We start from the raw sequence: 17,170 nt of genomic DNA on the forward strand, positions 1-17,170 counted from the left end.
ACATGTATGTCCATCGGGCCTCCTTTTGAAGAAGTGCCTTGGCTCTATCACCCCCAAGAATGTTGAATGGCACATGGTTGAATGGCATAAACAAGAAGTTTGCTAAATGCCTCTGTCTGTCTTATGTCCTCTACCAGTCCTATGGTAGATGTAATAATCACTGATATACACTTTTACTTCTTATTTCTGTAGGCATTCTTTCCACCCTCTGCCTCCAGTAATAACCATCTAGAACTAATGGAGGCAGAAGAGGCCAATTACCCACCAATTACAGCGGCGGAGCAGGCAAATTTTACGGGTTTCTCGTCAATTACCTCCAGCTGGAGAAGCTTCCCAAATCCACCTGGTCTAAGTTCATCTAGTGAGGCAGAGGCACTGCTGGATGCGACCATGCCTGGTTCTGCATGTAAGTACATTATATCTTCATTTTTCTTATTATTTTTAACCATGTTTGATTGAAGACTTCAACTTTAAATGGGGGCATGATAAAGAAAGTAAAAGGGAGCTAGATCTGGGTATAGCAGTATTATAATAACCAATAATACATGTTCAGAATGGAAAGTTGTACACTAAAGGGGCGTACACCCGGGGAGATTTCAGGTCATTCTCTCAGTGATCTCACTAGAAAATGCCCCTACATTTGCTGGTGAATTTATTCCAGCACTACATTATGTATGCGGCATGTAATATACATAGATGGTATGTACAGCAAAAGGATTAATCAGTGCATTGGAATACATGTATGATAGTAGTAATGCAGAGAACTCAGTGTACATATATCCCTATGGAGCGAAGGAGAAATAAACTAAGTTCTCTGCATTACTACTATCCTGTAGGGTGGGGGAATTCTGTGATTCTCTTGCCTTGTTTAGCCCCTCCGTTGCCTGAACTAGCCCCTCCCTTGCCTGAACTAGCCCCTCCCTTGCCTGAACTAGCCCCACCCTTGCAAGCACTTGCAATGGACCAATAAGGTCCAAATGGACCAATCATTTGAGCAACTTGGCACTTTTGTGTACCACATATTTATTTCCTACCTGCTATTCATTATGATCACCCTGGGCCTGATTCAGACCTGATCTCTATGCAGTGTACACTCGCTGCCTAGTGAAAGGGTAAGCACCACCCCAACTAACACGCTGGGCATTCCAATGGTACCTCCATCCAGGTGTCTCTGATCTACGAGCGCTGGAGAAATCATTCGATGGTTGCCGACCATCGAGTGATTTCACCCCGGCAGCGAACGGATTATTATGCATATCATCCATTCGCAGCCGTACCGGGGATCGTGGCGTGCAGTGTGTGTGTGTGGGGGGGAGCACGGCAGGCACTGCGGACAAAGTTTGGTCCACACGCAACGCTGTGAAATTCATCTCATGGGACCAGAATAAGGTCTTTACTGAGAACCTGTAAAAGAAAGATCCGTAAGCAGGGAAGAGATTTTGCGACCTCTCTGTAACTAAAGATACTCAGTCTGTACCCCTTCAGTCTCATTTACATATTATGCGGGAGATTCTCTAAGCGAAAAATGCGGTAAAAACCCCGTTATCTGAGTTTTTACCGCATTTTGGGATGCCGGGTTACCGCGGCGGGGGGCATCGCCAGAAAAATCTGGCGATGCCCCATAGAAGCCAATGGACTTCTATCACAACCCTCCGTCGCCCCGCGCCGACCCCCCGCCGCCCCGCATCGCCCCCTCACCTGTGTCCGGGCAGCACAGCGCAGTGCTGCCCGGACCTGTGACCTCCTCCCTGCACTGATCCTCTTCCGGGTGCAGGGAGGAGGAGAGCCCGGCGCTGCCGGGTGTGGGAGGAAGGGGAGAGCCGCCGGGACCTGCTGGGACCCGGCGACTCTCACTGCAAAGGACAGCTCTTAACGCAAGAGCTGTCCTTTGCCTTAATTATTGCATATGTTACAGCATATGCGATAATTAAATATGCAATGGGCGGCAAAGAGGGGCGGAGATTCTTAGAGAATCTCCCCCTATATCCTGTAAATGCAGCCAGCCAACAATTACTTACAAACACTCTGTCCTATCCACCATTTCCCATTAAGATGTGGCCCCTCCCCATAGAACCCCCTGATGTGCAGGTCCAGGTGCTTACTCTACAGATGAGCGCATTACTGCAAACAGAAGCGTCACAAAGCAGCTTATGCTCTGCAGTCCCGTAATGTTACATTCTAGTAACTTATCCAAGTGTCTATAGATTTCATCGTGGAAACAAAGATTTATATTATGCTATATTGTATCTTGTTATAAATGTGACCAGATTGCACATGGTGTAATAGGTACAATGCACTTTTGCTATCATATAGAACATCAGCTGAAATACAGAAGGTAAGAGGATGGATGTCAACAGGTAAGATTTGAAGGAGTGTGATCTACAGTGGCAAAGGCTACACACCGGTCAGGTAGTATGAGACCTTTGTATTTGGTGGTGACGCTGGTAAGAGCAGTTTGGGAATAGGATGCAGGAGGCAGAAAGCAGGTGGTGGTGGCAAAGAAAGGAGAGGAATGGGATGAAGAAAGCAGGCGGTGGCAGCAAAGAGAGGAGGTGACAGGGAATGAGACGCAGAATATAGGCGGTGGCAGCATAGAAAGGAGAGGAGAGGATGGGGAATGAGACGCATTAAGCAGGCGGTGGCAGTAAATAGAGGAGAAGAGGTGACAGAATGGGATGAAAAATGCAGGCGGTGGCAGTAGAGAGAAGAGAGGAAGTGAAGGAAGAGATGAAGCAGGCGGTGGCAGAAAAAAGTTGAAATTTACATTTGAAAAAAATTGTAAGCATATAAATTATAAGAAATTATAGTGAAAAGATATAGTAGAGTGAGATATATGGTGAGATATAGAGTGAATAAATAAATAAATATATAGTGGATGAATAGATAGATAGGGGAATGCAATAAAGAAAGCAGGCTGTGGAGGTTGAGAGAAGAGAGGAGGTGACGGAAGAGATGAAGCAGGCGGTGGCAGCAAAACAATTTTAAGCATAAAAATTATAAGAAATTATAGTGAAAAGATATAGTAAAGTGAGATATAGAGTGAATAAATAAATATATAGTGAATGAATAGATAGATAGGGGAATGCAATAAAGAAAGTAGGCGGTGGAGGTTGAGAGAAGAGAGGAGGTGACGGAAGAGATGAAGCAGGCGGTGGCAGCAAAAAAATTTTAAGCATATAAATTATAAGAAATTATAGTGAAAAGATATAGTAGAGTGAGATATATAGTGAGATATAGAGTGAATAAATAGATAGTTGATGAATAGATAGATAGGGGAATGCGATAAAGAAAGCAGGCGGTGGAGGTTGAGAGAAGAGAGGAGGTGACGGTAGAGTAGAAGCAGGCGGTGGCAGTAAAAAATATTTTAAGCATATAAGTTATAAGAAATTATAGTGAAAAGATATAGTAGAGTGAGATATAGAGTGAATAAATAAATATATAGTGAATGAATAGATAGATAGGGGAATGCAATAAAGAAAACAGGCGGTGGAGGTTGAGAGAAGAGAGGAGGTGTCGGAAGAGATGAAGCAGGCGGTGGCAGCAAAACATTTTTAAGCATATAAATTATAAGAAATTATAGTGAAAAGATATAGTAGAGTGAGATATAGAGTGAATAAATAAATATACAGTGGATAAATAGATTGATAGGGGAATGCAATAAAGAAAGCAGGCGGTGGAGGTTGAGAGAAGAGAGGAGGTGACGGAAAAGATGAAGCAGGCGGTGGCAGCAAAAAAATGTTTTAAGTATATAAGTTATAAGAAATTATAGTGAAAAGATATAGTAGTGTGAGATATATAGTGAGATATAGAGTGAATAAATAAATATATAGTGAATGAATAGATAGATAGGGGAATGCAATAAAGAAAGCAGGCGGTGGAGGTTGAGAGAAGAGAGGAGGTGACGGAAGAGATGAAGCAGGCGGTGGCAGCAAAAAAAACATTTTAAGCATATAAATTATAAGAAATTATAGTGAAAAGATATAGTAGTGTGAGATATATAGTGAGATATAGAGTGAATAAATAGATAGTTGATGAATAGATAGATAGGGGAATGCGATAAAGAAAGCAGGCGGTGGAGGTTGAGAGAAGAGAGGTGGTGACGGAAGAGATGAAGCAGGCGGTGGCAGCAAAAAACATTTTAAGCATTTAAGTTATAAGAAATTATAGTGAAAAGATATAGTAGAGTGAGATATAGAGTGAATAAATAAATATATAGTGAATGAATAGATAGATAGGGGAATGCAATAAAGAAAACAGGCAGTGGAGGTTGAGAGAAGAGAGGAGGTGTCGGAAGAGATGAAGCAGGCGGTGGCAGCAAAACATTTTTAAGCATATAAATTATAAGAAATTATAGTGAAAAGATATAGTAGAGTGAGATATAGAGTGAATAAATAAATATACAGTGGATAAATAGATTGATAGGGGAATGCAATAAAGAAAGCAGGCAGTGGAGGTTGAGAGAAGAGAGGAGGTGACGGAAAAGATAAAGCAGGCGGTGGCAGCAAAAAAATGTTTTAAGTATATAAGTTATAAGAAATTATAGTGAAAAGATATAGTAGAGTGAGATATATAGTGAGATATAGAGTGAATAAATAAATATACAGTGGATAAATAGATTGATAGGGGAATGCAATAAAGAAAGCAGGTGGTGGAGGTTGAGAGAAGAGAGTAGGTGACGGAAAAGATAAAGCAGGCGGTGGCAGCAAAAAAAATTTAAGCATATAAATTATAAGAAATTATAGTGAAAAGATATAGTAAAGTGAGATATATAGTGAGATATATGGCCAAATGTAATATGGTGAGAGTTTCAGAAAGTGAGAGATTTTGGGAGAGTTTTCCCCCTTTTTTTTAAAGCAGCAATCAACTACATGGCAAAATCAACCTGGTTTTGCAGTGTAATTGATTGCTGCTTTAAAAAAAGGGGGAAAACTCTCCCAAAATCTCTCACTTTCTGAAACTCTCACCGTATTACATTTGGCCAAGAGAGTGAATAAATAAATATATAGTGGATGAATAGATAGATAGGGCAATGCGATAAAGAAAGCAGGCGGTGGAGGTTGAGAGAAGAGAGGAGGTGACGGAAGAGATGAAGCAGGCGGTGGCAGCATAAAAATTTTTTAAGCATATGTTATAAGACATTATAGTCAAAAGATATAATAGAGTGAGATATATAGTGAGATATAGAGTGAATAAATAAATATATAGTGGATGAATAGATAGATAGGGGAATGCAATAAAGAAAAAAGGCGGTCGAGGTTGAGAGAAGAGAGGAGGTGACGGAAGAGATGAAGCAGGCGGTGGCAGCAAAAAAATTTGAAGCATATAAATTATAAGAAATTATAGTGAAAAGATATAGTAGAGTGAGATATATATAGTGAGATATAGAATGAATAAATAAATACATAGTGGATGAATAGATAGATAGGGGAATGCAATAAAGCAAGCAGGCGATGGAGGTTGAGCGAAGAGAGGAGGTGACGGAAGAGATGAAGCAGGCGGTGGCAGAAATTTTTTTTTTAAGCATATAAGTTATAAGAAATTATAGTGAAAAGATATAGTAGAGTGAGAGTGAGATATATATAGTGAGATATAGAGTGAATAAATAAATAAATATATAGTGGATGAATAGATAGATAGGGGAATGCAATAAAGAAAGCAGGCGGTGGAGTTTGAGAGAAGAGAGGAGGTGACGGAAGAGATGAAGCAGGCGGTGGCAGCAAAACATTTTTTTTTTCAAGATTAAAATTTTATTGAAATTTTCAAACATGTCAAAACAGACATTATGATAAGGAATACATAATTAAGAGGGGGGAGGGGGAAGAAAAAAGAAAAGACAAGGGAGGGGGGAGTGGAGGGATGGGGAAGGGGAGGATAACAACACTGTAGATGAAGTAGGACATACAGTTTATAAGTAGGTACAGGCAGTGCTCGAAGTGGAAATTATGAAAGTGGGGGTATGGAAAGGGGGCGTGGCCACTGAAAAAGGGGTCGTGTCTTTAAGTGTAGCATACCATACCCCTTATATACCACACTAGTAGGACCCCTTATACTACAGTATATAGTACTAGTGCCCCTTGCACATTGTGCCACACTGTATGAGCCAAAATTCAAGGACAGCAAGGACAAATGGACAGAGTGACAGAAGAGAGAGACTGACAGCGGGAACACAGAGAGAAAGTGACAGGGACAGCCACATATGTATATTGGGCATCACCGTTTGTGGCAAATGTATAATGAGCATTACTGTGTTTGGCATATGCTCATTATAGATTTGCCACACACCATGATGCCCAATATACATTTGCCACACACCGTGATGCCAAATATACATTTGCCACACACCGTGATGCCCAATATACATTTGCTACACACAGTGATGCCCAATATACATTTGCTACACACAGTGATGCCCAATATACATTTGCTACACACCGTGATTCCCAATATACATTTGCTACACACAGTGATGCCCAATATACATTTGCTACACACAGTGATGCCCAATATACATTTGCTACACACCGTGATGCCCAATATACATTTGCTACACACCGTGATGCCCAATATACATTTGCTACACACCGTGATGCCCAATATACATTTGCTACACACAGTGATGCCCAATATACATTTGCTACACGCCGTGATGCCCAATATACATTTGCTACACACCGTGATGCCCAATATACATTTGCTACACACAGTGATGCCCAATATACATTTGCTACACACAGTGATGCCCAATATACATTTGCTACACACCGTGATTCCCAATATACATTTGCTACACACAGTGATGCCCAATATACATTTGCTACACACAGTGATGCCCAATATACATTTTCTACACACTGTGATGCCCAATATACATTTGCTACACACCGTGATGACCAATATACATTTGCTACACACCGTGATGCCCAATATACATTTGCTACACACAGTGATGCCCAATATACATTTGCTACATGCCGTGATGCCCAATATACATTTGCTACACACCGTGATGCCCAATATACATTTGCTACACACAGTGATGCCCAATATACATTTGCTACACACAGTGATGCCCAATATACATTTGCTACACACCGTGATGCCCAATATACATTTGCTACACACCGTGATGCCCAATATACATTTGCTACACACATTGATACCGAATATACATTTGCTACACACTGATGCCCTATATACATTTGCCACACACCGTGATTCCCAATATACATTTGCTACACACCGTGATGCCCAATATACATTTGCCACACACTGTGATGGGTGATAAGGAGGTTAAGCAGAGGAGAGGAGTAGTGGAAGTGGAAAATGTGGAGAGGAGGTAGGGGGAAGGGTAGGAGGTATGGAGGAGGAGGAGCGGAGAAGGGAGAGCCGTACAAGTGGGAGCTGTGTACCTCCTGATGCCAGCGGCAGACACCTCTGGCTGACGCTGTTAGGAGGCCGTGCACAGGGAGGGCAGAAAGGGGCTAGTAGGCAGCCAGACCATATAGAGTGGCAGGTGTGCACTGGGTGATGGGAAGGACACAGCAGACCAGGACGCAGCTTCCACTTACCGATAGCAGCGCAGACTTCCGCACAGGCTCCCGTCACCAGTCCCCATCACGCTGCCGGGCATCAGCTGCACTTCATCTTCTATATCCCCAGTAAGGCTCCCATCATCCTTCATGCTCGCTCCCAGCTGGGCTCCCTGTCAGTGCCTCGACCTAGATAACCACCGATAGGTTTGAAAGGTAAAAAGGGAGTCTAGAGGGTGTAGATCCAATTACCACTTCTCAATAAGTCCTGTGAATGTACAGGGGTGCAGAGGGGACTATAGCAAAATCTCAATGCCACTGGTCAGTGTCCCAGATATGCACCCTTTTGTGGGAGGCTGCTGTTCCAGACTGGCTGGGGGAAAGGTAGAAGTGTAAACAGTGCCTACTTCACCCTCTATAAAGAAAGTCAGTCACTGTGGGGTAAGGGCAGAGACCAGTGACAGTTCTCCCCGTGTAGCTCACCTCAGATATTGGTGTTCTTACTCCAGCTGCTTCAGAAGAGGGTAGGGAGCTGCAGAGGAGATGACCATAGTAGGGTTAAAATCCAGCAAAGCCTCTGCCTCCTGTGGTGTGTCTGGGGTGAAGCAGGCAAGATGTCCGCCGCTGCAGACTGCGGGCCAAAGAGCTCTGCTGGATGGAGCCCCAGGGACTGTGAGGGCACCAGCTGGTGATCCGGAGCCTGTCCCCGCAGCCACCGTGTCCCAGGATCCCATACAGTATGGAAGGGGACCTCCGGCGGCCAAAACGAAGCGTTTCCTGCGGATCCGGCAGGGGGACCGCAGAAATCTAGGCCCCAGCTTCAGGAGCACTGAAGGCCGCAACCTGCAAGAGCGACGGAAGCGCTCCCCGGCTCTGCAGCCCTTCAGTATTAGCATCGGTGAGGCTGGGCCGAGGTGAGGACTCGCTGAGGGTGTAGGGGAGACCAATTCTGAGGTTATAAAATCCGGAGCCTCGGGGAACTTCTCTCCTCCGACGCCAGGCCACGCCCTCATTCAATCTCCGGAGGCTTTTCGAAAAAAAAAAAATAGTGCCCGAAGTGAAGTGCCGGTATGCCATACCGTTGTATACCGGCCCACTTCGAGCACTGGGTACCGGTATAAAGATAATGCATTACATACAGCATTGAGAAAGGAGACATGACAATTTCTAGACAGATAAGAAAAGGCTATCATAATATATAAAATCTAGGCTAGAAATCTTAGGTAGGTTTGGACAATTTATATGCCATCCAGGCCATCCACTTTGCCGATGGGGACAGAGAAGATATGGCGCAAGCAGAACCCTCTGTTTCAAACCGATAATGGTCGTGTACTGCTTCTTTGATAGTTAAGATCGTAGGAACTAAAGGAGTCTGCCAGTGACTAGCTATAAATAGTTTGGTAGAGATTAAGATATGTCCCAACACATAATGAACATCTTTATGGATGTGGTTTGGAAATAGATGAAATAGTGCTATCTTCGGATGTGGAGATATGACAAACCCCGATATGCCCGAGAGTAGCGTAAATATTTTGTCCCACATCCCCTTCAGTTTTGGACATGACCAGAAATATGATACAATGTTCCCACTCCCCTGCACTGTCTCCAGCATGTGCTATCAGTAGATGGCCACATAGAATGTAGGAGGGCCGGGGTAAGGTATAGTCTATGGGTCAATTTGTAATATTGTTCTATGTGCGATTGGCATTTAGATATATGGAAACAATTGTAGTAAACTGTTTTCCATTCAGCTTCGGATAACGAAACCTGCAAATCTCGTTCCCATTTACCTTGAAAATTCAATTTATTAGGCTGTTGTGGGTCTGTAAGTAGGTTATACCACCAGGTTATGGAGCAAATCTATGGGAGATGAATTTGGACAAAGGTCCTACTTTATGTGGAGAGGGGCTCGTGCTCTGCAGCCAATGTCATACCTGGAGATATTTGTAAAAATGCTTGGTGGGAATGGAGGAGTTTTGGACATCACTAAATGGGATTAAAGTGCCCTCTTTAAGGAGAGAGTCTAATGTCAATATACCCCGAGCTATCCACAGGTCCAGTGACAGGTCTGGAATCATATGGGCCAATCCCGGAAGGGACAGGTCGGGGGAAGGGAGAGTGATTTCGATGTGAGAATGTTCGATACACTTAGGGGCTGCAGATGGGGGAAGCCACAAAATATCAGTGATAGCTAACGGTAAGGCAAGACCCTGTTCTAGCAAGACCCAGGGTTTGACATTCTCTCTAACAAACCACTCGTGGAGTGGGGACAAAATACAGGTCACTTGATAAGAAAGAAGGTTGGGGAACGCCAATCCCCCTTTTGATTTAGGAAGGCACATTATACTTCTGGCTAATCTAGGCTTTTTGCCTCTCCAACTATATTTTGTGAATATCCCATTGAATTTGGTTAGTAGATGTTTTGGGAGGAGGATGGGAATGGTCCTAAAAAGATATAGCAACTTAGGGAGTAAGATCATTTTAAGAGCTGATATGCGACCTAGCCATGATGTCTCAAGAAGCATCCAATCCTTTGTCATCTGGGAGAGTCTACTTAGTAATGGTAGGTAATTGGCAGAGATTATGTCCGAGATTTTAGGGGTGATTTGAATACCTAAATATTTAATGCTCAATGACTGCCACGCATAGCCGTAGCTCGCCTTAAGTTCTTTCGACTGTTGTTCTGGTATATTATTAATGGGTAAAGCTTCTGTTTTCGAGCTATTTAATTTATAGTATAAACTGAAGAGTAGGTATGCAGTATCCTATGGAGAGAGGTTAGGGATGTGGAAGGATTAGTAATTGTGAGTAGGACGTCGTCCGCAAATAAAGATATCTTATAAGAGCGCCCCAAATAGGACTGGGCCTTCTATGTCGGGGGCCGATCTAATGGCTTCCGCCAGTGGCTCAATTGCAAGTACAAACATGAGCTGAGATAGCGGGCTCCCCTGCCGGGTACCATTAGAAATTGTAAACGTGGACGAGAGCATACCATTTACAAAAACTTTGGCCGATGGATTGGAGTATAGGGCCATAATAGAGGATAAGGCCCTACCTCCAAATCCAAATTTGCGGAGGACAGCTTGTAGGTAGCCCCAATGGAGTCTGTCAAACGCCTTCTCCGTGTCCAACGACAGGACCAAAAGCGGCTCCGCCGTCCTAGAGAAGGCGTCCAACAGATGTATAGTTCTCCTCGTAATATCTGGGGCCTGGCGTCCCATCACAAAACCCACTTGATCTTGGTTAATTAAGTATGGAAGGATCTGATTAAGCCTATTCGCAATCAATTTAGCATAGATTTTCACATCAGTATTTAGAAGGGCTATGGGGCGGTAATTCATTACAATTATAGGATTTTTACCTAGTTTTGAAAAGGTCACAATTCGGGCCTCCAACATCTGAGTTGGGAAAGAGCCCTGCTTCGATGCTTCATTAAAGAGAGGGGCTAGCAACGGAGGTAGTCGGTCTCGGTACATTTTATAAAATTTATTGATATAACCATCTGGGCCAGGGGCTTTTTCAGACGGCAAGTTATCGATAACTACACGGATTTCCTCTTCCGACCATGGACGCTCAAGGAAATTTAAAGTGGTCTGGTCCACTGAGGGTAGATCAATGTGTATTAAAAAGGAATCTATAGCTTCTGAATTGGGTTGAGGTGTAAGGGGGTCTTGGCGAAGGTTATATAATGATGCATAATATTCTGCGAAAGAATTGGCAATAACTAGAGGATCTGTTACTGTGACTCCCTTCACGTTAGTAATTTGCTTAGTGCGTTCCAACGTTTGTTTCCCTTAATTTTCTCGCTAACAATCTACCTGCACTGTCTCCTTGGGAATAAAATGTCTGCTTCATCCTAAATACGTTTTTTCGTACCTCAGACATAGAGAGAGTATTCCACACATCTCTTGTCCTGAGAAGCTCCCTGTACAAAGAACGGTTAGTAGGGTCTTGTTTAAGTTTATGCTCTGGGGGGCAATTTGATTAAACATAAATCCCAGGTAAGCAATATAGCTGAATGATCAGACCATGCGATCGGCAGTATATCCGCAGACTTAATCTGCTGGAGGGTCCTCCCATCCGAAAGAGACAAGTCAATCCTAGAAAAGGATCTATGGACTGCAGAATAAAAAGTGTAATCCCTGCCACTAGGATTCCTCTCTCTCCACACATCATAAAGGCCAAACTCACATAAAATGCGCTGGAATGCTTGTGATTTGGTTCTCTTATGGGGCACAGCCGGTCTAGATCGGGGGTTGATTTGTCCATGTTAGGATCAAGAACTAAATTGAAATCCCCCAATATAATCAACGAACCTTTATATGACGAGTGGAGAGTCGAGCAAAATTTTCGTATAAATGGGATTTGTTTAGTGTTTGGGGCGTTATCGTCAATTTTTCCCATAACTATTAGATACCGTCTTCTGGATCTGCAATCTGTTGTGCGAGTGAAAAATTGCACCTCTTTGAAAAAAGAAGGGCCACTCCAGCCTTCTTATTGGGGCCATTGGCTGTGATGCAATGTGGAAATTTATTATTATAAAAGCGAGGTGGGGCAGAGGCGGGGAAATGTGTCTCTTGGACTGCCACAATGTGGGCTTTAATTATAGTGAAATGCGTCAACGCCATTTTCCGCTTATTGGGGAAATTTAGGCCCTTGACATTCAGAGACAATATTTTAAGCTTATTTGGGGTCATAAGTAAACATATACCATAGCTTTAGGAGTACCATAGGCATAATAAGTATTCCAGACCTCTTGGACCAAAACAGCTCGGGGACTACAAGCAAAATGCACATCAAAAACTTCGCTAAATATACCTGTTTCAAGAGCATTAAGACTAGGTCCAATATTGTACATCGAAGACTTATAGTGTTAAATCCAGTGTACCTAAATGCTGTATGAGTGTTGCATAGGGGGTGATAATTCAGGAATGAGATTAAAAGGGGTAGACATTGGGCTAACAGCCCGGTAGGGTAGGAAAAATACAGTGTAGGAAAAATACAGTGTGGGAAAGAAACAAAGAAAGAGACACCGTACAGGTGTTTGAAAAGGCCGCCCAGGTTGGCAGCACATAGGGGCGTGGGTATTAGTACAAGGGTGCACCGAAGAGTCTCGACAATAGGTGTAATGTACACGATGATGCAAATATAAATGGCACATCAGTGAGGTAGCAAATTGGGGATGGGTGTGTATGTGCCACTAAATCGTATTATTGCATGGGTCTTCAAACTGCGGCCCTCCAGATGTTGTGAAACTACAAATCCCAGCATGCCTTGCCACAGTTTTAACACTCCCTTATAGCAAAACTGTGGCAAGGCATGCTGGGATTTGTAGTTTCACAACATCTGGAGGGCCGCAGTTTGAAGACCCATGGTATTATTGTAACATGCAAAGTCCGACCTGAGCTTCTAGGACAACCTACTCAAGGACATGAGAAAATATCGCAGTCCATTGTAAGAGGAAATGAAGGATGGAAGTGAGTGAACAAGAGTATAAGACATGCTAACTAAGCTAAACATAACTATATTAATAATAAGCATAGATACACTAATAACCCTCCAGTGGTGAATCCTCCGACCGAGGCAGGCGGGAAGGCCCAGACCATGTCCACGACCGAACATTTAAACGGATGGTGTTCCACACCCCGTCCCAGCCCGAGCCACCAAATGGAGAACTAGGCCCCAAACTGCAACTTTTCAAAACATACCAAAGTAACCATCACAATCAACAGGAAGGGGCAATCTGGGAACTGAGAAAAGCAAATGCTTTACATTCAAGCATTATGTTTAGCTGTAGACCAGTCTTGCGCCACCCTGTTGGTAGAAGGCGCGCAAAGGGTAACGTTCCAATCCGCTAGAATCTTCTCCCCCACTGATGGAGATGTGATAATGGTTGTGGTCTCATTACGTCTCACTATCAGTTTTGTCGGGAAGCCCCAACAATAGGGGATGTCTGCATTATTTAGGGATCTGGTGATTGGTGCGAAAGACCATCTCATAGCCAGGGTAGAAGCGGAGAAATCTGCAAAAAACTGTAAGTCTCCCAAATGATTCAGAGTCATCTGAAGATCTCGCTGCTCACAGAACACGCTCTTTTATGTGGAAGTAATGGAACCTCATCAAAGTATCTCGGGGGGGCTCCCTGCGGAGCGTTTTTAGCCTTAGGGATACGATTAATGCGATCCAAGAGGAAATCAGACACGTGTACCGTGGGTAGGAGTTTTGTGAATGTGTCAGTTACGAATTGCACTAGGTTTTCCCTCTGATCTTGAGATTGTTTCTGTGTGACCTGTCCTCCAGGTCACACAGCTTGCCACGTAGAATGGCATTCTCCTCCTGTAATTCTTCATGTAAGACTATCAGCTCATTGTGGGATTTCACCACCTCCCCCATTTTAGTTTCTAGGTGATCGACCCGTTGCTCCACAGCGTCAATAGATTGTTGGTATGATTGAAAAGCTGCTTTGAGTTCCTGCGAGATGTCTGCTTTGAAAGCCTGCAGCAGTTGTTTCATGGCACCAATTGTTAGTGGGTCGTTGTCTCCCATGTTGGGAATAGGAGAAGTGGGTGCCGGAATGGGTTCAGAGGAGGCGTTAGATATTGGAAGCTTTTGTTGAGATGCTGGGACCGGAGACTTGAGTTTAATCCCCTGGATTGGGGACGGGTGTTTGAAGAAAGAAGACTTAGAAGTCCCCGGTACAGCTTTCTGACGCCTAGACGGCATTATGTTAGTAATGATTACAGAAGTGAGATAGGCAAGACAATCTAATGACGCAGGGCGGATAGGAGAATAGAAAAATTGCAGGCCCCTGGCAGAATTACATTAAGTCTGCCTCAAAAGTACAAATCATTGAAGTGTCTAAGAAACGTCCGGTGCCCCCACTTTAGAGAGCCATGGTGGGATTACATATTATCTCTAAGAAAGGAGGTGCCGTTGCCCGGGAAGAAGACACTTTCTGGGGACTTCCTCAGACCCTGTAATTCGTATTGGGCTCCTCTGGATAATAGTAACATGGGCCCAAGCCTTCAACCTTGCTCTCCTGCCTATGGGATCCCACTGCAGGGGGGTGATAGATTGTATGTGGCTGATCCACAACTTACTCCAAATAGGGTCGGCAATTGTAGGTAGAGACTCACCGGTGGTCCTGCTGGATATTTTTAGGGCAGTTCCCCCTCAGCACTCCTGCCGTAATAGTCAAAATGAAGGCCTCCGTCACCCCGGGTCCTGGCTTCTGTGTAGGCCTCAGCCAGCAAGCATCTGCCCGCTGCCGCCCCAGACACTCAGCCCTGGAGAGATGCCCCCGGCCGTCCCCGGGTGTCCGGAGCAGGCTCTCCACACACCCGGCGCACTCTCCCACCTGGAGGTCGGGTCCCGCCCGTCCCCTGGCTCGCACGCACACAAGGCCGTGGCTCCTGCGGGCGAGTAGGCCGCAATCCACAAGCGGCCGCAAGCGACCGCCCCGACTCTGCTGTCTCCCACCAGCGCGGCCGCCTAATGCACGGGGCACTTACAGCTCCCCCAGTGCCAAGGGCTGAACGGCAAGGTGAGATAGCTGCGGGCACCAACCTGGCAGTAAAAGATATAATCCAGGGGTCTCTCCAAGGGGTCTCCTCGGGTCTGGGCAGATGTCCGCTCACCCGGGGAGGCTATGAGGAGTCTTTTGGGCCGCTTCCCCACTTCTCTGGAGCCGCCGAGCGGTACTGGAGCTCGCGTGGCGGCAACAAAGTTAGGCCCCCACTTCTGTCGCAGACTAGGCCGCGATCAGCGAATCACCACCAGAGGGGACCCCGGGTCTGCAGTCGCCGTCTCCCCTCTCCAGAGGTTCTTAGGAGGTCGGGTGGAGGTATCAGGAGCGGAGGGGACCCCCAAACAGGTGATAATTGGAGGCTATATATCAGCAAAACATTTTTAAGCATATAAATTATAAGAAATGATAGTGAAAAGATATAGTAGTGTGAGATATATAGTGAGATATAGAGTGAATAAATAAATAGATAGTGGATGAATAGATAGATAGGGGAATGCGATAAAGCAGGCGGTGGAGGTTGAGAGAAGAGAGGAGGTGACGGAAGAGATGAAGCAGGCGGTGGCAACAAAAAAAATGTTAAGCATATAAATTATAAGAAATTATAGTGAAGACATGTAAGTGTAAAGGAGCCCATACACGCTCCGTTTTCGCCGGCTCCGTTCTGTACTATGCGATGCGTGCTCCCGCGCATCACATAGTACGGTACAAAAAGTATGTGCTGCACATACTTTTTGTACTAGGTACACATCGTATCGGATCGCAGTGCATGCACAAAGCATGAACAAGGGATGCGATCTGACACGATGTGTGCTGTTTAAGCACACAACGGATCCGATTAATGGATCGTGTATGGGGGGCTTAAGATATATAGTGAGATAGAGAGTTGATAAATAGATAGTGGATGGATGAATATATAGATAGATAGTGAGTAGATAGATAGATAGATAGATAGTGGGTAGGTAGATAGGGGAATGCGATAAAGAAAGCAGGAGGTGGAGGTTGACAGAAGAGAGGACGTGATGTGGAAAGGGATGAAGAAAGCAGGTGGTGGCAGCAGAGACAGTAGGTTACGGGAAATGGGATGCAGGAAGCAGGTGACGGAAGTAGAGAGAGGAGAGGAGGTGACTGAATGGGACAAAGAAAGCAGGCGGTGGCAGCAGGGACAGTAGGTGGCAGGGGATGGGACACAGGAAGCAGATGGTGGCAGCAAAGAGTGGAGGTGATGGTGAATGGGACACAGGAAACAAACGGTGGCAGCAGAGACAGTAGGTGAAGGGGAATAGGATGTAGGAAACAGGTGGTGGCAGTAGAGAGAGGAGCTGACAGAATGGGATGAAGAAAGCAGGCGGTGGCAACAGACAGTAGGTGAAGGGGAGTGGGATGCAGGAAGCAGGCAGTGGCAGGAAAGAGGAGAGTTGGTGACTAAATGGGATGTAGAGAGCAGGCCGTAGCAGCAGAGAGAAGAGAGGAGGTGATGGGGACAGGGATGAAGCAGGCGGTGGCAGCAGGTTTCATATTTTTGTGTCAGTTTATTTTTCATAATACAACAACACAATAAAGGCGTGTGATGGTCTGGCTAGAGGGGGAACGGATGGAGGCCAGGTTTTTTTTTTCTTCATTTCAAAATTTTTGTGATGTTGTATTATGAAAAAAAACAACAACACAAAACATGGCTAGAAAGAGGCAGAAGTGGCAGAGAGAGAAGGTCATGGGAAACTGGAAGCAGAAAGTAGGGGGCAGCAACGGAATGCATAGAGGAAGACATAGGGAATAGGATGCAGATAGCAGGTGGTGGCAGCAGAGACAGCAGGTGACAGGGAATGGGACACAGGAAGCAGGCAGTGACAGTAGACAGAGGAGAGGAGGTGATGGAATGGAATGAAGAAAGCAGCCGGTGGCAGCAGAGACACTAGGTGACGGGGAATGGTACGCAGAAAACAGGCAGTGGCAGCATTTGAATGAGTGTCTTCTACAGTGGCAAAGGCTACACACAGATCAAGTAGTATAAGACCTTTGTATTTGATGGTGATGCTGGTAAGAGCAGTTTGGGAATAGGATGCAGAAGGAGGCAGAAAGCAGGTGGTGGTGGCAAAGAAAGGAGAGGAATGGGATG

General features: G+C 44.8%; 1 long non-coding RNA gene across 1 annotated transcript in view; it reads right to left on the reverse strand.

The window, feature by feature from the left end:
- The window catches only part of LOC146027105 (uncharacterized), a 32,405-nt gene that overhangs the window by 1,927 nt on the left and 13,308 nt on the right, over positions 1–17,170 (reverse strand). The gene's annotated exons all lie outside the window — the stretch shown is intronic.

The sequence above is a fragment of the Crinia signifera genome, chromosome 8 (genome assembly GCF_055691185.1).
Source record: "Crinia signifera chromosome 8, ASM5569118v1, whole genome shotgun sequence".
NCBI lineage: Eukaryota > Metazoa > Chordata > Amphibia > Anura > Myobatrachidae > Crinia > Crinia signifera.